This window comes from Pseudophryne corroboree, chromosome 3, assembly GCF_028390025.1.
Source record: "Pseudophryne corroboree isolate aPseCor3 chromosome 3, aPseCor3.hap2, whole genome shotgun sequence".
Lineage (NCBI taxonomy): Eukaryota > Metazoa > Chordata > Amphibia > Anura > Myobatrachidae > Pseudophryne > Pseudophryne corroboree.
The window spans coordinates 331269143-331287190 of NC_086446.1; the positions used below are offsets into that span (position 1 = coordinate 331269143).

The window sequence follows — 18048 nt, forward strand, 5'->3', positions numbered from 1 at the left end:
ATCAAAATGCAGGAACAGTTGGCTCGTTGGTCTAGGGGTATGATTCTCGCTTAGGGTGCGCGAGGTCCCTGGTTCAAATCCCAAACGAGCCCAATTTCTCAGATTCTTTTAAATCCCATGGTTCCATTATCTGATTGATGTCAAAAGCATCAAGTGAATTTTGCTTTTGAAAATAACTAAAAAATATATATACTTATGCATATTTAGTAAACTGTCAACCATTTGGTGGTATATTGGGTATACTGTAGATTCCATTTTGTCTAAGTAATCTTGAGTGGCTTCAAAGGAGTCTCATTTTGACAAATTAAAAACTGTCAAAATGAAATTGCAGGTTTTTCTCTTACCTTGCTTTTTTCTAAGAAACAATGAGTGGCTTAAAAGAATAGGCTCTTTTTGACAAACAAAAAGGTCAACAATTAATTGCAGGTTTTTGTTTTTTTCTTTCTTCTTGGTCTGTATGCATAAGTTTCACACAGTATGAGACAAGTCTTAGGTTCCAACTATCAGAAAAGTTCAAACTCTATAGGAACCCCTAAATCTTGGCACTGAACTTTCCAAATATGCATACTTGGACAAAAATTTACCTTAAGGAAACATTTTAGCTATGCTACCAATACATTTTTAAATTGTTATGGTATTTTTAAAATGTAACATCTTTTTTTCCAGCTTATTGCATTTTTTAATTAAATAATTTGAGTTTTTCTTTAAAAATGGTAAAATCTGAATAAGAAATTATTTAGCTTGTGGCTTGTTGGTCTGGGTGTATGATTTTTGCTTTGGGTGCAAAAGGCCCCAGATTCATATCCTGGATAAGCCTGTTTTCTCAGGTTCTTTAAAAGTGCTTAGTTCTATTATCTGATAGTATTTTAAAATACTTACTAATGTATTCCAACAGTTTCACTTCCAATTTTATTAGTATACATGAAAAAGCATTAACAGTTGGCTCGTTGGTCTAGGGGTATGATTGAAACTGTTCAAATCCCGGACGAGCCCATCTTCTCAGATTCTTTTAAATCCTATGGTTCCATAATCTGATTGATGTCAAAAGCATCAAGAGAATTTTGCTTTTGAAAATCCATAAAAAAAAATATATACTTATACATATTTAGTAAACTGTCTACCATTTTGGTGGTATATTGGGTATACTGTAGATTCCATTTTGTCTAAGTAATCTTGAGTGGCTTCAAAGAAGTCTCATTTTGACAAATTAAAAACTGTCAAAATGAAATTACAGGTTTTTCTCTTACCTTGCTTTTTTCTAAAAAACAATGAGTGGCTTCAAAGAATAGGCTCTTTTTGACAAACAAAAAGGTCAACAATTAATTGCAGGTTTTTGTTTTTTCTTTCTTCTTGGTCTGTATGCTTAAGTTGCACACAGTATGAGACAAGTCTTAGGTTCCAACTATCAGAAAAGTTCAAACTCTATAGGAACCCCTAAATCTTGGCACTGAACTTTCCAAATATGCATACTTGGACAAAAATTTACCTTAAGGAAACATTTTAGCTATGCTACCAATACATTTTTAAATTGTTATGGTATTTTTAAAATGTAACATCTTTTTTTCCAGCTTATTGCATTTTTTTATTAAATAATTTGAGTTTTACTTTAAAAATGGTAAAATCTGAATAAGAAATTATTTAGCTTGTGGCTTGTTGGTCTGGGTGTATGATTTTTGCTTTGAGTGGAAAAGGCACCAGGATCATATCTTGGATTAGCCTGTTTTCTCAGGTTCTTTAAAAGTGCTTAGTTCTATTATCTGATAGTATTTTAAAATACTTACTAATGTATTCCAACAGTTTCACTTCCAATTTCATTAGTATACATGAAAAATGCATGAACAGTTTGCCCGTTGGTCTAGGGGTATGATTCTCGCTTAGGGTGCGAGAGGGTCTGGGTTCAAATCCCGGACGAGCCCATCTTCTCAGATTCTTTTAAATCCCATGGTTCCATTATCTGATTGATGTCAAAAGCATCAAGTGAATTTTGCTTTTGAAAATCCATAATAAAATATATACTTATGCATATTTAGTAAACTGTCAACCATTTGGTGGTATATTGGGTATACTGTAGATTCCATTTTGTCTAAGTAATCTTGAGTGGCTTCAAAGAAGTCTCATTTTGACAAATTAAAAACTGTCAAAATGAAATTACAGGTTTTTCTCTTACCTTGCTTTTTTCTAAGAAACAATGAGTGGCTTCAAAGAATAGGCTCTTTTTGACAAACAAAAAGGTCAACAATTAATTGCAGGTTTTTGTTTTTTTCTTTCTTCTTGGTCTGTATGCATAAGTTGCACACAGTATGAGACAAGTCTTAGGTTCCAACTATCAGAAAAGTTTAAACTCTATAGGAACCCCTAAATCTTGGCACTGAACTTTCCAAATATGCATACTTGGACAAAAATTTACCTTAAGGAAACATTTTAGCTATGCTACCAATACATTTTTTAATTGTTATGGTATTTTTAAAATGTAACATCTTTTTTTCCAGCGTATTGCATTTTTTTATTAAATAATTTGAGTTTTACTTTAAAAATGGTAAAATCTGAATAAGAAATTATTTAACTTGTGGCTTGTTGGTCTGGGTGTATGATTTTTGCTTTGGGTGCAAAAGGCCCCAGGTTCATATCCTGGATAAGCCTGTTTTCTCAGGTTCTTTAAAAGTGCTTAGTTCTATTATCTGATAGTATTTTAAAATACTTACTAATGTATTCCAACAGTTTCACTTCCAATTTCATTAGTATACATGAAAAATGCATGAACAGTTGGCTCGTTGGTCTAGGGGTATGATTCTCGCTTAGGGTGCGAGAGGTCCCGGGTTCAAATCCCGAATGAGCCCATCTTCTCAGGTTCTTTTAAATCCCATGGTTCCATTATCTTATTGATGTCAAAAGCATCAAGTGAATTTTGCTTTTGCCAATCCATCAAAAAAGTATATACTTATGCATATTTAGTAAACTGTCAACCATTTGGTGGTATATTGGGTATACTGTAGATTCCATTTTGTCTAAGTAATCTTGAGTGGCTTCAAAGAAGTCTCATTTTGACAAATTAAAAACTGTCAAAATGAAATTACAGGTTTTTCTCTTACCTTGCTTTTTTCTAAGAAACAATGAGTGGCTTCAAAGAATAGGCTCTTTTTGACAAACAAAAAGGTCAACAATTAATTGCAGGTTTTTGTTTTTTTCTTTCTTCTTGGTCTGAATGCTTAAGTTGCACACAGTATGAGACAAGTCTTAGGTTCCAACTATCAGAAAAGTTCAAACTCTATAGGAACCCCTAAATCTTGGCACTGAACTTTCCACATATGCATACTTGGACAAAAATGTACCTTAAGGAAACATTTTAGCTATGCTACCAATACATTTTTAAATTGTTATGGTATTTTTAAAATGTAACATCTTTTTTTCCAGCTTATTGCATTTTTTAATTAAATAATTTGAGTTTTACTTTAAAAATGGTAAAATCTGAATAAGAAATTATTTAACTTGTGGCTTGTTGGTCTGGGTGTATGATTTTTGCTTTGGGTGCAAAAGGCCCCAGGTTCATATCCTGGATGAGCCTGTTTTCTTAGGTTCTTTAAAAGTGCTTAGTTCTAATATCTGATAGTATTTTAAAATACTTACTAATGTATTCCAACAGTTTCACTTCCAATTTCATTAGTATACATGAAAAATACAAGAACAGTTGGCTCGTTGGTCTAGGGGTATGATTCTCGCTTAGGGTGCGAGAATTCCCCGGTTCAAATCCCGGACGAGCCCATCTTCTCAGATTATTTTAAATCCCATGGTTCCATTAACTGATTGATGTCAAAAGAATCAAGTGAATTTTGCTTTTGAAAATCCATAAAAAAATATATACATATGCATATTTAGTAAACTGTCTACCATTTGGTGGTATATTGGGTATACTGTAGATTCCATTTTGTCTAAGTAATCTTGAGTGGCTTCAAAGAAGTCTCATTTTGACAAATTAAAAACTGTCAAAATGAAATTACAGGTTTTTCTCTTACCTTGCTTTTTTCTAAGAAACAATGAGTGGCTTCAAAGAATAGGCTCTTTTTGACAAACAAAAAAGTAAACAATTAATTGCAGGTTTTTGTTTTTTTCTTTCTTCTTGGTCTGAATGCTTAAGTTGCACACAGTATGAGACAAGTCTTAGGTTCCAACTATCAGAAAAGTTCAAACTCTATAGGAACCCCTAAATCTTGGCACTGAACTTTCCAAATATGCATACTTGGACAAAAATGTACCTTAAGGAAACATTTTAGCTATGCTACCAATACATTTTTAAATTGTTATGGTATTTTTAAAATGTAACATCTTTTTTTCCAGCTTATTGCATTTTTTAATTAAATAATTTGAGTTTTACTTTAAAAATGGTAAAATCTGAATTAGAAATTATTTAGCTTGTGGCTTGTTAATCTGGGTGTATGATTTTTGCTTTGAGTGGAAAAGGCACCAGGTTCATAACCTGGATTAGCCTGTTTTCTCAGGTTCTTTAAAAGTGCTTAGTTCTATTATCTGATAGTATTTTAAAATACTTACTAATGTATTCCAACAGTTTCACTTCCAATTTTATTAGTATACATGCAAAAACGTTAACAGTTGGCTCGTTGGCCTAGGGTTATGATTCTCGCTTAGGGTGCGAGAGGTCCCGGGTTCAAATCCTGGACGAGCCCATCTTCTCAGGTTCTTTTAAATCCCATGGTTCCATTATCTTATTGATGTCAAAAGCATCAAGTGAATTTTGCTTTTGCCAATCCATCAAAAAAGTATATACTTACGCATATTTAGTAAACTGTCAAACATTTGGTGGTATATCGGGTATACTGTAGATTCCATTTTGTCTAAGTAGCCTTGAGTGGCTTCAAGAAGTCTCATTTTGACAAATAAAAAACTGTCAAAATGAAATTGCAGGTTTTTATCTTACCTTGCTTTTTTCTAAGAAACAATGAGTGGCTTAAAAGAATAGGCTCTTTTTGACAAACAAAAAGGTCAACAATTATTTGCAGGGTTTTATTTTTTTCTTTCTTCTTGGTCTGTATGCATAAGTTGCACACAGTATGAGACAAGTCTTAGGTTCCAACTATCAGAAAAGTTCAAACTCTATAGGAACCCCTAAATCTTGGCACTGAACTTTCCAAATATGCATACTAGGACAAAAATGTACCTTAAGGAAACATTTTAGCTATGCTACCAATACATTTTTAAATTGTTATGGTATTTTTAAAATGTAACATCTTTTTTTCCAGCTTATTGCATTTTTTTATTAAATAATTTGAGCTTTACTTTAAAAATGGTAAAATCTGAATAAGAAATTATTTAGCTTGTGGCTTGTTGGTCTGGGTGTATGATTTTTGCTTTGGGTGCAAAAGGCCCCAGATTCATATCCTGGATAAGCCTGTTTTCTCAGGTTCTTTAAAAGTGCTTAGTTCTATTATCTGATAGTATTTTAAAATACTTACTAATGTATACCAACAGTTTCACTTCCAATTTCATTAGTATACATGAAAAATGCATGAACAGTTGGCTCGTTGGTCTAGGGGTATGATTCTCGCTTAGGGTGCGAGAGGTCCCGGGTTCAAATCCCGGACGAGTCCATCTTCTCAGATTCTTTTAAATCCTATGGTTCCATTATCTGATTGATGTCAAAAGCATCAAGTGAATTTTGCTTTTGAAAATCCATAAAAAAATATATACTTATGCATATTTAGTAAACTGTCAACCATTTGGTGGTATATTGGGTATACTGTAGATTCCATTTTGTCTAAGTAACCTTGAGTGGCTTCAAAGAAGTCTCATTTTGACAAATTAAAAACTGTCAAAATGAAATTACAGGTTTTTCTCTTACCTTGCTTTTTTCTAAGAAACAATGAGTGGCTTCAAAGAATAGGCTCTTTTTGACAAACAAAAAGGTCAACAATTAATTGCAGGTTTTTGTTTTTTTCTTTCTTCTTGGTCTGTATGCATAAGTTTCACACAGTATGAGACAAGTCTTAGGTTCCAACTATCAGAAAAGTTCAAACTCTATAGGAACCCCTAAATCTTGGCACTGAACTTTCCAAATATGCATACTTGGACAAAAATTTACCTTAAGGAAACATTTTAGCTATGCTACCAATACATTTTTAAATTGTTATGGTATTTTTAAAATGTAACATCTTTTTTTCCAGCTTATTGCATTTTTTAATTAAATAATTTGAGTTTTACTTTAAAAATGGTAAAATCTGAATAAGAAATTATTTAGCTTGTGGCTTGTTGGTCTGGGTGTATGATTTTTGCTTTGGGTGCAAAAGTCCCCAGATTAATATCCTGGATAAGCCTGTTTTCTCAGGTTCCTTAAAAGTGCTTAGTTCTATTATCTGATAGTATTTTAAAATACTTACTAATGTATTCCAACAGTTTCACTTCCAATTTTATTAGTATACATGAAAAAGCATTAACAGTTGGCTCGTTGGTCTAGGGGTATGATTCTCGCTTAGGGTGCGAGAGGTCCCGGGTTCAAATCCCGGACGAGCCCATCTTCTCAGGTTCTTTTAAATCCCATGGTTCCATTATCTTATTGATGTCAAAAGCATCAAGTGAATTTTGCTTTTGCCAATCCATCAAAAAAGTATATACTTATGCATATTTAGTAAACTGTCAACCATTTGGTGGTATATTGGGTATACTGTAGATTCCATTTTGTCTAAGTAACCTTGAGTGGCTTCAAGAAGTCTCATTTTGACAAATAAAAAACTGTCAAAATGAAATTGCAGGTTTTTCTCTTACCTTGTTTTTTTCTAAGAAACAATGAGTGGCTTAAAAGAATAGGCTCTTTTTGACAAACAAAAAGGTCAACAATTAATTGCAGGTTTTTGTTTTTTTCTTTGTTCTTGGTCTGTATGCTTAAGTTGCACACAGTAAGAGACAAGTCTTAGGTTCCAACTATCATAAAAGTTCAAACGCTATAGGAACCCCTAAATCTTGGCACTGAACTTTCCAAATATGCATACTTGGACAAAAATTTACCTTAAGGAAACATTTTAGCTATGCTACCAATACATTTTTTAATTGTTATGGTATTTTTAAAATGTAACATCTTTTTTTCCAGCGTATTGCATTTTTTTTATTAAATAATTTGAGTTTTACTTTAAAAATGGTAAAATCTGAATAAGAAATTATTTAGCTTGTGGCTTGTTGGTCTGGGTGTATGATTTTTGCTTTGGGTGCAAAAGTCCCCAGATTAATATCCTGGATAAGCCTGTTTTCTCAGGTTCTTTAAAAGTGCTTAGTTCTATTATCTGATAGTATTTTAAAATACTTACTAATGTATTCCAACAGTTTCACTTCCAATTTTATTAGTATACATGAAAAAGCATTAACAGTTGGCTCGTTGGTCTAGGGGTATGATTCTCGCTTAGGGTGCGAGAGGTCCCGGGTTCAAATCCCGGACGAGCCTATCTTCTCAGGTTCTTTTAAATCCCATGGTTCCATTATCTTATTGATGTCAAAAGCATCAAGTAAAATCTGAATAAGAAATTATTTAGCTTGTGGCTTGATGGTCTGGGTGTATGATTTTTGCTTTGGGTGCAAAAGGCCCCCGATTCATCTCCTGGATAAGCCTGTTTTCTCAGGTTCTTTAAAAGTGCTTAGTTCTATTATCTGATAGTATTTTAAAATACTTACTAATGTATTCCAACAGTTTCACTTCCAATTTCATTAGTATACATGAAAAATGCATGAACAGTTGGCTCGTTGGTCTAGGGGTATGATTCTCGCTTAGGGTGCGAGAGGTTCTGGGTTCAAATACCGGACGAGCCCATCTTCTCAGATACTTTTAAATCCCATGGTTCCATTATCTGATTGATGTCAAAAGCATCAAGTGAATTTTGCTTTTGAAAATCCATAAAAAAATATATACTTATGCATATTTAGTAAACTGTCAACCATTTGGTGGTATATTGGGTATACTGTAGATTCCATTTTGTCTAAGTAACCTTGAGTGGCTTCAAAGAAGTCTCATTTTGACAAATTAAAAACTGTCAAAATGAAATTACAGGTTTTTCTCTTACCTTGCTTTTTTCTAAGAAACAATGAGTGGCTTCAAAGAATAGGCTCTTTTTGACAAACAAAAAGGTCAACAATTAATTGCAGGTTTTTGTTTTTTTCTTTCTTCTTGGTCTGTATGCATAAGTTTCACACAGTATGAGACAAGTCTTAGGTTCCAACTATCAGAAAAGTTCAAACTCTATAGGAACCCCTAAATCTTGGCACTGAACTTTCCAAATATGCATACTTGGACAAAAATTTACCTTAAGGAAACATTTTAGCTATGCTACCAATACATTTTTAAATTGTTATGGTATTTTTAAAATGTAACATCTTTTTTTCCAGCTTATTGCATTTTTTAATTAAATAATTTGAGTTTTACTTTAAAAATGGTAAAATCTGAATAAGAAATTATTTAGCTTGTGGCTTGTTGGTCTGGGTGTATGATTTTTGCTTTGGGTGCAAAAGTCCCCAGATTAATATCCTGGATAAGCCTGTTTTCTCAGGTTCCTTAAAAGTGCTTAGTTCTATTATCTGATAGTATTTTAAAATACTTACTAATGTATTCCAACAGTTTCACTTCCAATTTTATTAGTATACATGAAATAGCATTAACAGTTGGCTCGTTGGTCTAGGGGTATGATTCTCGCTTAGGGTGCGAGAGGTCCCGGGTTCAAATCCCGGACGAGCCCATCTTCTCAGGTTCTTTTAAATCCCATGGTTCCATTATCTTATTGATGTCAAAAGCATCAAGTGAATTTTGCTTTTGCCAATCCATCAAAAAAGTATATACTTATGCATATTTAGTAAACTGTCAACCATTTGGTGGTATATTGGGTATACTGTAGATTCCATTTTGTCTAAGTAACCTTGAGTGGCTTCAAGAAGTCTCATTTTGACAAATAAAAAACTGTCAAAATGAAATTGCAGGTTTTTCTCTTACCTTGTTTTTTTCTAAGAAACAATGAGTGGCTTAAAAGAATAGGCTCTTTTTGACAAACAAAAAGGTCAACAATTAATTGCAGGTTTTTGTTTTTTTCTTTGTTCTTGGTCTGTATGCTTAAGTTGCACACAGTAAGAGACAAGTTTTAGGTTCCAACTATCATAAAAGTTCAAACGCTATAGGAACCCCTAAATCTTGGCACTGAACTTTCCAAATATGCATACTTGGACAAAAATTTACCTTAAGGAAACATTTTAGCTATGCTACCAATACATTTTTAAATTGTTATGGTATTTTTAAAATGTAACATCTTTTTTTCCAGCTTATTGCATTTTTTTATTAAATAATTTGAGCTTTACTTTAAAAATGGTAAAATCTGAATAAGAAATTATTTAGCTTGTGGCTTGTTGGTCTGGGTGTATGATTTTTGCTTTGGGTGCAAAAGGCCCCAGGTTCATATCCTGGATAAGCCTGTTTTCTCAGGTTCTTTAAAAGTGCTTAGTTCTATTATCTGATAGTATTTTAAAATACTTACTAATGTATTCCAACAGTTTCACTTCCAATTTCATTAGTATACATGAAAAATGCTTGAACAGTTGGCTCGTTGGTCTAGGGGTATGATTCTCGCTTAGGGTGCGAGAGGTCCCGGGTTCAAATCCCGGACGAGCCCATCTTCTCAGATTCTTTTAAATCCCATGGTTCCATTATCTGATTGATGTCAAAAGCATCAAGTGAATTTTGCTTTTGAAAATCCATAAAAAAATATATACATATGCATATTTAGTAAACTGTCTACCATTTGGTGGTATATTGGGTATACTGTAGATTCCATTTTGTCTAAGTAATCTTGAGTGGCTTCAAAGAAGTCTCATTTTGACAAATTAAAAACTGTCAAAATGAAATTACAGGTTTTTCTCTTACCTTGCTTTTTTCTAAGAAACAATGAGTGGCTTCAAAGAATAGGCTCTTTTTGACAAACAAAAAGGTCAACAATTAATTGCAGGTTTTTGTTTTTTTCTTTCTTCTTGGTCTGAATGCTTAAGTTGCACACAGTATGAGACAAGTCTTAGGTTCCAACTATCAGAAAAGTTCAAACTCTATAGGAACCCCTAAATCTTGGCACTGAACTTTCCAAATATGCATACTTGGACAAAAATTTATCTTAAGGAAACATTTTAGCTATGCTACCAATACATTTTTAAATTGTTATGGTATTTTTAAAATGTAACATCTTTTTTTCCAGCTTATTGCATTTTTTTTATTAAATAATTTGAGCTTTACTTTAAAAATGGTAAAATCTGAATAAGAAATTATTTAGCTTGTGGTTTGTTGGTCTGGGTGTATGATTTTTGCTTTGGGTGCAAAAGGCCCCAGATTCATATCCTGGATAAGCCTGTTTTCTCAGGTTCTTTAAAAGTGCTTAGTTCTATTATCTGATAGTATTTTAAAATACTTACTAATGTATTCCAACAGTTTCACTTCCAATTTCATTAGTATACATGAAAAATGCATGAACAGTTGGCTCGTTGGTCTAGGGGTATGATTCTCGCTTAGGGTGCGAGAGGTCCTGGGTTCAAATCCCGAATGAGACCATCTTCTCAGGTTCTTTTAAATCCCATGGTTCCATTATCTTATTGATGTCAAAAGCATCAAGTGAATTTTGCTTTTGCCAATCCATCAAAAAAGTATATACTTATGCATATTTAGTAAACTGTCAACCATTTGGTGGTATATTGGGTATACTGTAGATTCCATTTTGTCTAAGTAACCTTCAGTGGCTTCAAGAAGTCTCATTTTGACAAATAAAAAACTGTCAAAATGAAATTGCAGGTTTTTCTCTTACCTTGATTTTTTCTAAGAAACAATGAGTGGCTTAAAAGAATAGGCTCTTTTTGACAAACAAAAAGGTCAACAATTAATTGCAGGTTTTTGTTTTTTTTCTTTCTTCTTGGTCTGTATGCTTAAGTTGCACACAGTAAGAGACAAGTCTTAGGTTCCAACTATCATAAAAGTTCAAACTCTATAGGAACCCCTAAATCTTGGCACTGAACTTTCCAAATATGCATACTTGGACAAAAATTTACCTTAAGGAAACATTTTAGCTATGCTACCAATACATTTTTTAATTGTTATGGTATTTTTAAAATGTAACATCTTTTTTTCCAGCGTATTGCATTTTTTTTATTAAATAATTTGAGTTTTACTTTAAAAATGGTAAAATCTGAATAAGAAATTATTTAGCTTGTGGCTTGTTGGTCTGGGTGTATGATTTTTGCTTTCGGTGGAAAAGGCCCCAGGTTCATAACCTGGATTAGCCTATTTTCTCAGGTTCTTTAAAAGTGCTTAGTTCTATTATCTGATAGTATTTTAAAATACTTACTAATGTATTCCAACAGTTTCACTTCCAATTTCATTAGTATACATGCAAAATGCATGAACAGTTGGCTCGTTGGTCTAGGGGTATGATTCTCGCTTAGGGTGCGAGAGATCCTGGGTTCAAATCCTGGGCGAGCCTATCTTCTCAGATTATTTTAAATCCCATGGTTCCATTAACTGATTGATGTCAAAAGCATCAAGTGAATTTTGCTTTTGAAAATCCATAAAAAAATATATACTTATGCATATTTAGTAAACTGTCTACCATTTGGTGGTATATTGGGTATACTGTAGATTCCATTTTGTCTAAGTAATCTAGAGTGGCTTCAAAGAAGTCTCATTTTGACAAATTAAAAACTGTCAAAATGAAATTACAGGTTTTTCTCTTACCTTGCTTTTTTCTAAGAAACAATGAGTGGCTTAAAAGAATAGGCTCTTTTTGACAAACAAAAAGGTCAACAATTAATTGCGGGTTTTTGTTTTTTCTTTCTTCTTGGTCTGTATGCTTAAGTTGCACACAGTATGAGACAAGTCTTAGGTTCCAACTATCAGAAAAGTTCAAACTCTATAGGAACCCCTAAATCCTGACACTGAACTTTCCAAATATGCATACTTGGACAAAAATTTACCTTAAGGAAACATTTTAGCTATGCTACCAATACATTTTTAAATTGTTATGGTATTTTTAAAATGTAACATCTCTTTTTCCAGCTTATTGCATTTTTTTATTAAATAATTTGAGTTTTACTTTAAAAATTGTAAAATCTGAATAAGAAATTATTTAGCTTGTGGCTTGTTGGTCTGGGTGTATGATTTTTGCTTTGAGTGGAAAAGGCACCAGGTTCATATCCTGGATTAGCCTGTTTTCTCAGGTTCTTTAAAAGTGCTTAGTTCTATTATCTGATAGTATTTTAAAATACTTACTAATGTATTCCAACAGTTTCACTTCCAATTTCATTAGTATACATGAAAAATGCATGAACAGTTGGCTCGTTGGTCTAGGGGTATGATTCTCGCTTAGGGTGCGAGAGGTCCTGGGTTCAAATCCCGGACGAGCCCATCTTCTCAGATGCTTTTAAATCCCATGGTTCCATTATCTGATTGATGTCAAAAGCATCAAGTGAATTTTGCTTTTGAAAATCCATAAAAAAATATATACTTATGCATATTTAGTAAACTGTCTACCATTTGGTGGTATATTGGGTATACTGTAGATTCCATTTTGTCTAAGTAATCTAGAGTGGCTTCAAAGAAGTCTCATTTTGACAAATTAAAAACTGTCAAAATGAAATTACAGGTTTTTCTCTTACCTTGCTTTTTTCTAAGAAACAATGAGTGGCTTAAAAGAATAGGCTCTTTTTGACAAACAAAAAGGTCAACAATTAATTGCGGGTTTTTGTTTTTTCTTTCTTCTTGGTCTGTATGCTTAAGTTGCACACAGTATGAGACAAGTCTTAGGTTCCAACTATCAGAAAAGTTCAAACTCTATAGGAACCCCTAAATCCTGACACTGAACTTTCCAAATATGCATACTTGGACAAAAATTTACCTTAAGGAAACATTTTAGCTATGCTACCAATACATTTTTAAATTGTTATGGTATTTTTAAAATGTAACATCTTTTTTTCCAGCTTATTGCATTTTTTTATTAAATAATTTGAGTTTTACTTTAAAAATGGTAAAATCTGAATAAGAAATTATTTAGCTTGTGGCTTGTTGGTCTGGGTGTATGAGTTTTGCTTTGAGTGGAAAAGGCACCAGGTTCATATCCTGGATTAGCCTGTTTTCTCAGGTTCTTTTAAAGTGCTTAGTTCTATTATCTGATAGTATTTTAAAATACTTACTAATGTATTCCAACAGTTTCACTTCCAATTTCATTAGTATACATGAAAAATGCATGAACAGTTGGCTCGTTGGTCTAGGGGTATGATTCTCGCTTAGGGTGCGAGAGGGTCTGGGTTCAAATCCCGGACGAGCCCATCTTCTCAGATTCTTTTAAATCCCATGGTTCCATTATCTGATTGATGTCAAAAGCATCAAGTGAATTTTGCTTTTGAAAATCCATAAAAAAATATATACTTATGCATATTTAGTAAACTGTCAACCATTTGGTGGTATATTGGGTATACTGTAGATTCCATTTTGTCTAAGTAATCTTAAGTGGCTTCAAAGAAGTCTCATTTTGACAAATTAAAAACTGTCAAAATGAAATTACAGGTTTTTCTCTTACCCTGCTTTTTTCTAAGAAACAATGAGTGGCTTCAAAGAATAGGCTCTTTTTGACAAACAAAAAGGTCAACAATTAATTGCAGGTTTTTGTTTTTTTCTTTCTTCTTGGTCTGTATGCATAAGTTGCACACAGTATGAGACAAGTCTTAGGTTCCAACTATCAGAAAAGTTTAAACTCTATAGGAACCCCTAAATCTTGGCACTGAACTTTCCAAATATGCATACTTGGACAAAAATTTACCTTAAGGAAACATTTTAGCTATGCTACCAATACATTTTTTAATTGTTATGGTATTTTTAAAATGTAACATCTTTTTTTCCAGCGTATTGCATTTTTTTATTAAATAATTTGAGTTTTACTTTAAAAATGGTAAAATCTGAATAAGAAATTATTTAACTTGTGGCTTGTTGGTCTGGGTGTATGATTTTTGCTTTGGGTGCAAAAGGCCCCAGATTCATATCCTGGATAAGCCTGTTTTCTCAGGTTCTTTAAAAGTGCTTAGTTCTATTATCTGATAGTATTTTAAAATACTTACTAATGTATTCCAACAGTTTCACTTCCAATTTCATTAGTATACATGAAAAATGCATGAACAGTTGGCTTGTTGGTCTAGGGGTATGATTCTCGCTTAGGGTGCGCGAGGTCCCGGGTTCAAATCCCGGACGAGCCCATCTTCTCAGATTATTTTAAATCCCATGGTTCCATTAACTGATTGATGTCAAAAGAATCAAGAGAATTTTGCTTTTGAAAATCCATAAAAAAATATATACATATGCATATTTAGTAAACTGTCTACCATTTGGTGGTATATTGGGTATACTGTAGATTCCATTTTGTTTAAGTAATCTTGAGTGGCTTCAAAGAAGTCTCATTTTGACAAATTAAAAACTGTCAAAATGAAATTACAGGTTTTTCTCTTACCTTGCTTTTTTCTAAGAAACAATGAGTGGCTTCAAAGAATAGGCTCTTTTTGACAAACAAAAAGGTCAACAATTAATTGCAGGTTTTTGTTTTTTTCTTTCTTCTTGGTCTGAATGCTTAAGTTGCACACAGTATGAGACAAGTCTTAGGTTCCAACTATCAGAAAAGTTCAAACTCTATAGAAACCCCTAAATCTTGGCACTGAACTTTCTAAATATGCATACTAGGACAAAAATGTACCTTAAGGAAACATTTTAGCTATGCTACCAATACATTTTTAAATTGTTATGGTATTTTTAAAATGTAACATCTTTTTTTCCAGCTTATTGCATTTTTTAATTAAATAATTTGAGTTTTACTTTAAAAATGGTAAAATCTGAATAAGAAATTATTTAGCTTGTGGCTTGTTGGTCTGGGTGTATGATTTTTGCTTTGAGTGGAAAAGGCACCAGGTTCATATCCTGGATTAGCCTGTTTTCTCAGGTTCTTTAAAAGTGCTTAGTTCTATTATCTGATAGTATTTTAAAATACTTACTAATGTATTCCAACAGTTTCACTTCCAATTTTATTAGTATACATGAATAAGCATTAACAGTTGGCTCGTTGGTCTAGGGGTATGATTCTCGCTTAGGGTGCGAGAGCTCTTGGGTTCAAATCCCGGATGAGTCTATCTTCTCAGGTTCTTTTAAATCCCATGGTTCCATTATCTTATTGATGTCAAAAGCATCAAGTGAATTTTGCTTTTGCCAATCCATCAAAAAAGTATATACTTATGCATATTTAGTAAACTGTCAACCATTTGGTGGTATATCGGGTATACTGTAGATTCCATTTTGTCTAAGTAACCTTGAGTGGCTTCAAGAAGTCTCATTTTGACAAATAAAAAACTGTCAAAATGAAATTGCAGGTTTTTATCTTACCTTGCTTTTTTCTAAGAAACAATGAGTGGCTTAAAAGAATAGGCTCTTTTTGACAAACAAAAAGGTCAACAATTATTTGCAGGTTTTTGTTTTTTTCTTTCTTCTTGGTCTGTATGCATAAGTTGCACACAGTATGAGACAAGTCTTAGGTTCCAACTATCAGAAAAGTTCAAACTCTATAGGAACCCCTAAATCTTGGCACTGAACTTTCCAAATATGCATACTTGGACAAAAATTTACCTTAAGGAAACATTTTAGCTATGCTACCAATACATTTTTAAATTGTTATGGTATTTTTAAAATGTAACATCTTTTTTTCCAGCTTATTGTATTTTTTTATTCAATCATTTGAGCTTTACTTTAAAAATGGTAAAATCTGAATAAGAAATTATTTAGCTTGTGGCTTGTTGGTCTGGGTGTATGATTTTTGCTTTGGGTGCAAAAGGCCCCCGATTCATATCCTGGATAAGCCTGTTTTCTCAGGTTCTTTAAAAGTGCTTAGTTCTATTATCTGATAGTATTTTAAAATACTTACTAATGTATTCCAACAGTTTCACTTCCAATTTCATTAGTATACATGAAAAATGTATGAACAGTTGGCTCGTTGGACTAGGGGTATGATTCTCGCTTAGGGTGCGAGAGGTCCTGGGTTCAAATATAGGACGAGCCCATCTTCTCAGATACTTTTAAATCCCATGGTTCCATTATCTGATTGATGTCAAAAGCATCAAGTGAATTTTGCTTTTGAAAATCCATAAAAAAATATATACTTATGCATATTTAGTAAACTGTCAACCATTTGGTGGTATATTGGGTATACTGTAGATTCCATTTTGTCTAAGTAACCTTCAGTGGCTTCAAGAAGTCTCATTTTGACAAATAAAAAACTGTCAAAATGAAATTACAGGTTTTTCTTACCTTGCTTTTTTCTAAGAAACAATGAGTGGCTTCAAAGAATAGGCTCTTTTTGACAAACAAAAAGGTCAACAATTAATTGCAGGTTTTTGTTTTTTTCTTTCTTCTTGGTCTGTATGCATAAGTTTCACACAGTATGAGACAAGTCTTAGGTTCCAACTATCAGAAAAGTTCAAACTCTATAGGAACCCCTAAATCTTGGCACTGAACTTTCCAAATATGCATACTTGGACAAAAATTTACCTTAAGGAAACATTTTAGCTATGCTACCAATACATTTTTAAATTGTTATGGTATTTTTAAAATGTAACATCTTTTTTTCCAGCTTATTGCATTTTTTTATTAAATAATTTGAGCTTTACTTTAAAAATGGTAAAATCTGAATAAAAAATTATTTAGCTTGTGGCTTGTTGGTCTGGGTGTATGATTTTTGCTTTGGGTGCAAAAGGCCCCAGATTCATATCCTGGATAAGCCTGTTTTCTCAGGTTCTTTAAAAGTGCTTAGTTCTATTATCTGATAGTATTTTAAAATACTTACTAATGTATTCCAACAGTTTCACTTCCAATTTCATTAGTATACATGAAAAATGCATGAACAGTTGGCTCGTTGGTCTAGGGGTATGATTCTCGCTTAGGGTGCGAGAGGTCCCGGGTTCAAATCCCGGACGAGCCCATCTACTCAGATTCTTTTAAATCCCATGGTTCCATTATCTTATTGATGTCAAAAGCATCAAGTGAATTTTGCTTTTGAAAAACCATAAAAAAAGTATATACTTATGCATATTTAGTAAACTGTCTACCATTTGGTGGTATATTGGGTATACTGTAGATTCCATTTTGTCTAAGTAACCTTGAGTGGCTTCAAGAAGTCTCATTTTGACAAATAAAAAACTGTCAAAATGAAATTGCAGGTTTTTCTCTTACCTTGCTTTTTTCTAAGAAACAATGAGTGGCTTAAAAGAATAGGCTCTTTTTGACAAACAAAAAGGTCAACAATTAATTGCAGGTTTTTGTTTTTTTATTTCTTCTTGGTCTGTATGCTTAAGTTGCACACAGTAAGAGACAAGTCTTAGGTTCCAACTATCATAAAAGTTCAAACGCTATAGGAACCCCTAAATCTTGGCACTGAACTTTCCAAATATGCATACTTGGACAAAAATTTACCTTAAGGAAACATTTTAGCTATGCTACCAATACATTTTTTAATTGTTATGGTATTTTTAAAATGTAACATCTTTTTTTCCAGCGTATTGCATTTTTTTTTATTAAATAATTTGAGTTTTACTTTAAAAATGGTAAAATCTGAATAAGAAATTATTTAGCTTGTGGCTTGTTGGTCTGGGTGTATGATTTTTGCTTTGGGTGGAAAAGGCCCCAGGTTCATATCCTGGATTAGCCTATTTTCTCAGGTTCTTTAAAAGTGCTTAGTTCTATTATCTGATAGTATTTTAAAATACTTACTAATGTATTCCAACAGTTTCACTTCCAATTTCATTTGTATACATGAAAAATGCATGAACAGTTGGCTCGTTGGTCTAGGGGTATGATTCTCGCTTAGGGTGCGAGAGGTCCCGGGTTCAAATCCCGGACGAGCCCATCTTCTCAGATTCTTTTAAATCCCATGGTTCCATTATCTGATTGATGTCAAAAGCATCAAGTGAATTTTGCTTTTGAAAATCCATAAAAAATATATATACTTATGCATATTTAGT

At 32.8% G+C, this 18048-nt stretch overlaps 11 non-coding genes across 11 annotated transcripts; all 11 read left to right on the forward strand.

Moving 5' to 3' along the window:
• The first annotated feature begins 2765 nt into the window (after positions 1 to 2765).
• TRNAP-AGG (transfer RNA proline (anticodon AGG)) lies at positions 2766 to 2837 on the forward strand. The gene has a single exon. It is a non-coding gene; the product is annotated as a tRNA-Pro (tRNA).
• Positions 2838 to 5528: 2691 nt separating this feature from the next.
• Positions 5529 to 5600, forward strand: TRNAP-AGG (transfer RNA proline (anticodon AGG)). The gene has a single exon. It is a non-coding gene; the product is annotated as a tRNA-Pro (tRNA).
• An 848-nt stretch (positions 5601 to 6448) lies between these two features.
• On the forward strand, positions 6449 to 6520 carry TRNAP-AGG (transfer RNA proline (anticodon AGG)). The gene has a single exon. It is a non-coding gene; the product is annotated as a tRNA-Pro (tRNA).
• An 849-nt stretch (positions 6521 to 7369) lies between these two features.
• On the forward strand, positions 7370 to 7441 carry TRNAP-AGG (transfer RNA proline (anticodon AGG)). Its single transcript has one exon. It is a non-coding gene; the product is annotated as a tRNA-Pro (tRNA).
• Positions 7442 to 8651: 1210 nt separating this feature from the next.
• On the forward strand, positions 8652 to 8723 carry TRNAP-AGG (transfer RNA proline (anticodon AGG)). Its single transcript has one exon. It is a non-coding gene; the product is annotated as a tRNA-Pro (tRNA).
• An 849-nt stretch (positions 8724 to 9572) lies between these two features.
• On the forward strand, positions 9573 to 9644 carry TRNAP-AGG (transfer RNA proline (anticodon AGG)). The gene has a single exon. It is a non-coding gene; the product is annotated as a tRNA-Pro (tRNA).
• A 2693-nt stretch (positions 9645 to 12337) lies between these two features.
• On the forward strand, positions 12338 to 12409 carry TRNAP-AGG (transfer RNA proline (anticodon AGG)). The gene has a single exon. It is a non-coding gene; the product is annotated as a tRNA-Pro (tRNA).
• An 848-nt stretch (positions 12410 to 13257) lies between these two features.
• TRNAP-AGG (transfer RNA proline (anticodon AGG)) lies at positions 13258 to 13329 on the forward strand. Its single transcript has one exon. It is a non-coding gene; the product is annotated as a tRNA-Pro (tRNA).
• Positions 13330 to 14178: 849 nt separating this feature from the next.
• Positions 14179 to 14250, forward strand: TRNAP-AGG (transfer RNA proline (anticodon AGG)). Its single transcript has one exon. It is a non-coding gene; the product is annotated as a tRNA-Pro (tRNA).
• A 2687-nt stretch (positions 14251 to 16937) lies between these two features.
• On the forward strand, positions 16938 to 17009 carry TRNAP-AGG (transfer RNA proline (anticodon AGG)). Its single transcript has one exon. It is a non-coding gene; the product is annotated as a tRNA-Pro (tRNA).
• Positions 17010 to 17860: 851 nt separating this feature from the next.
• TRNAP-AGG (transfer RNA proline (anticodon AGG)) lies at positions 17861 to 17932 on the forward strand. The gene has a single exon. It is a non-coding gene; the product is annotated as a tRNA-Pro (tRNA).
• The last annotated feature ends 116 nt before the right edge of the window (positions 17933 to 18048 follow it).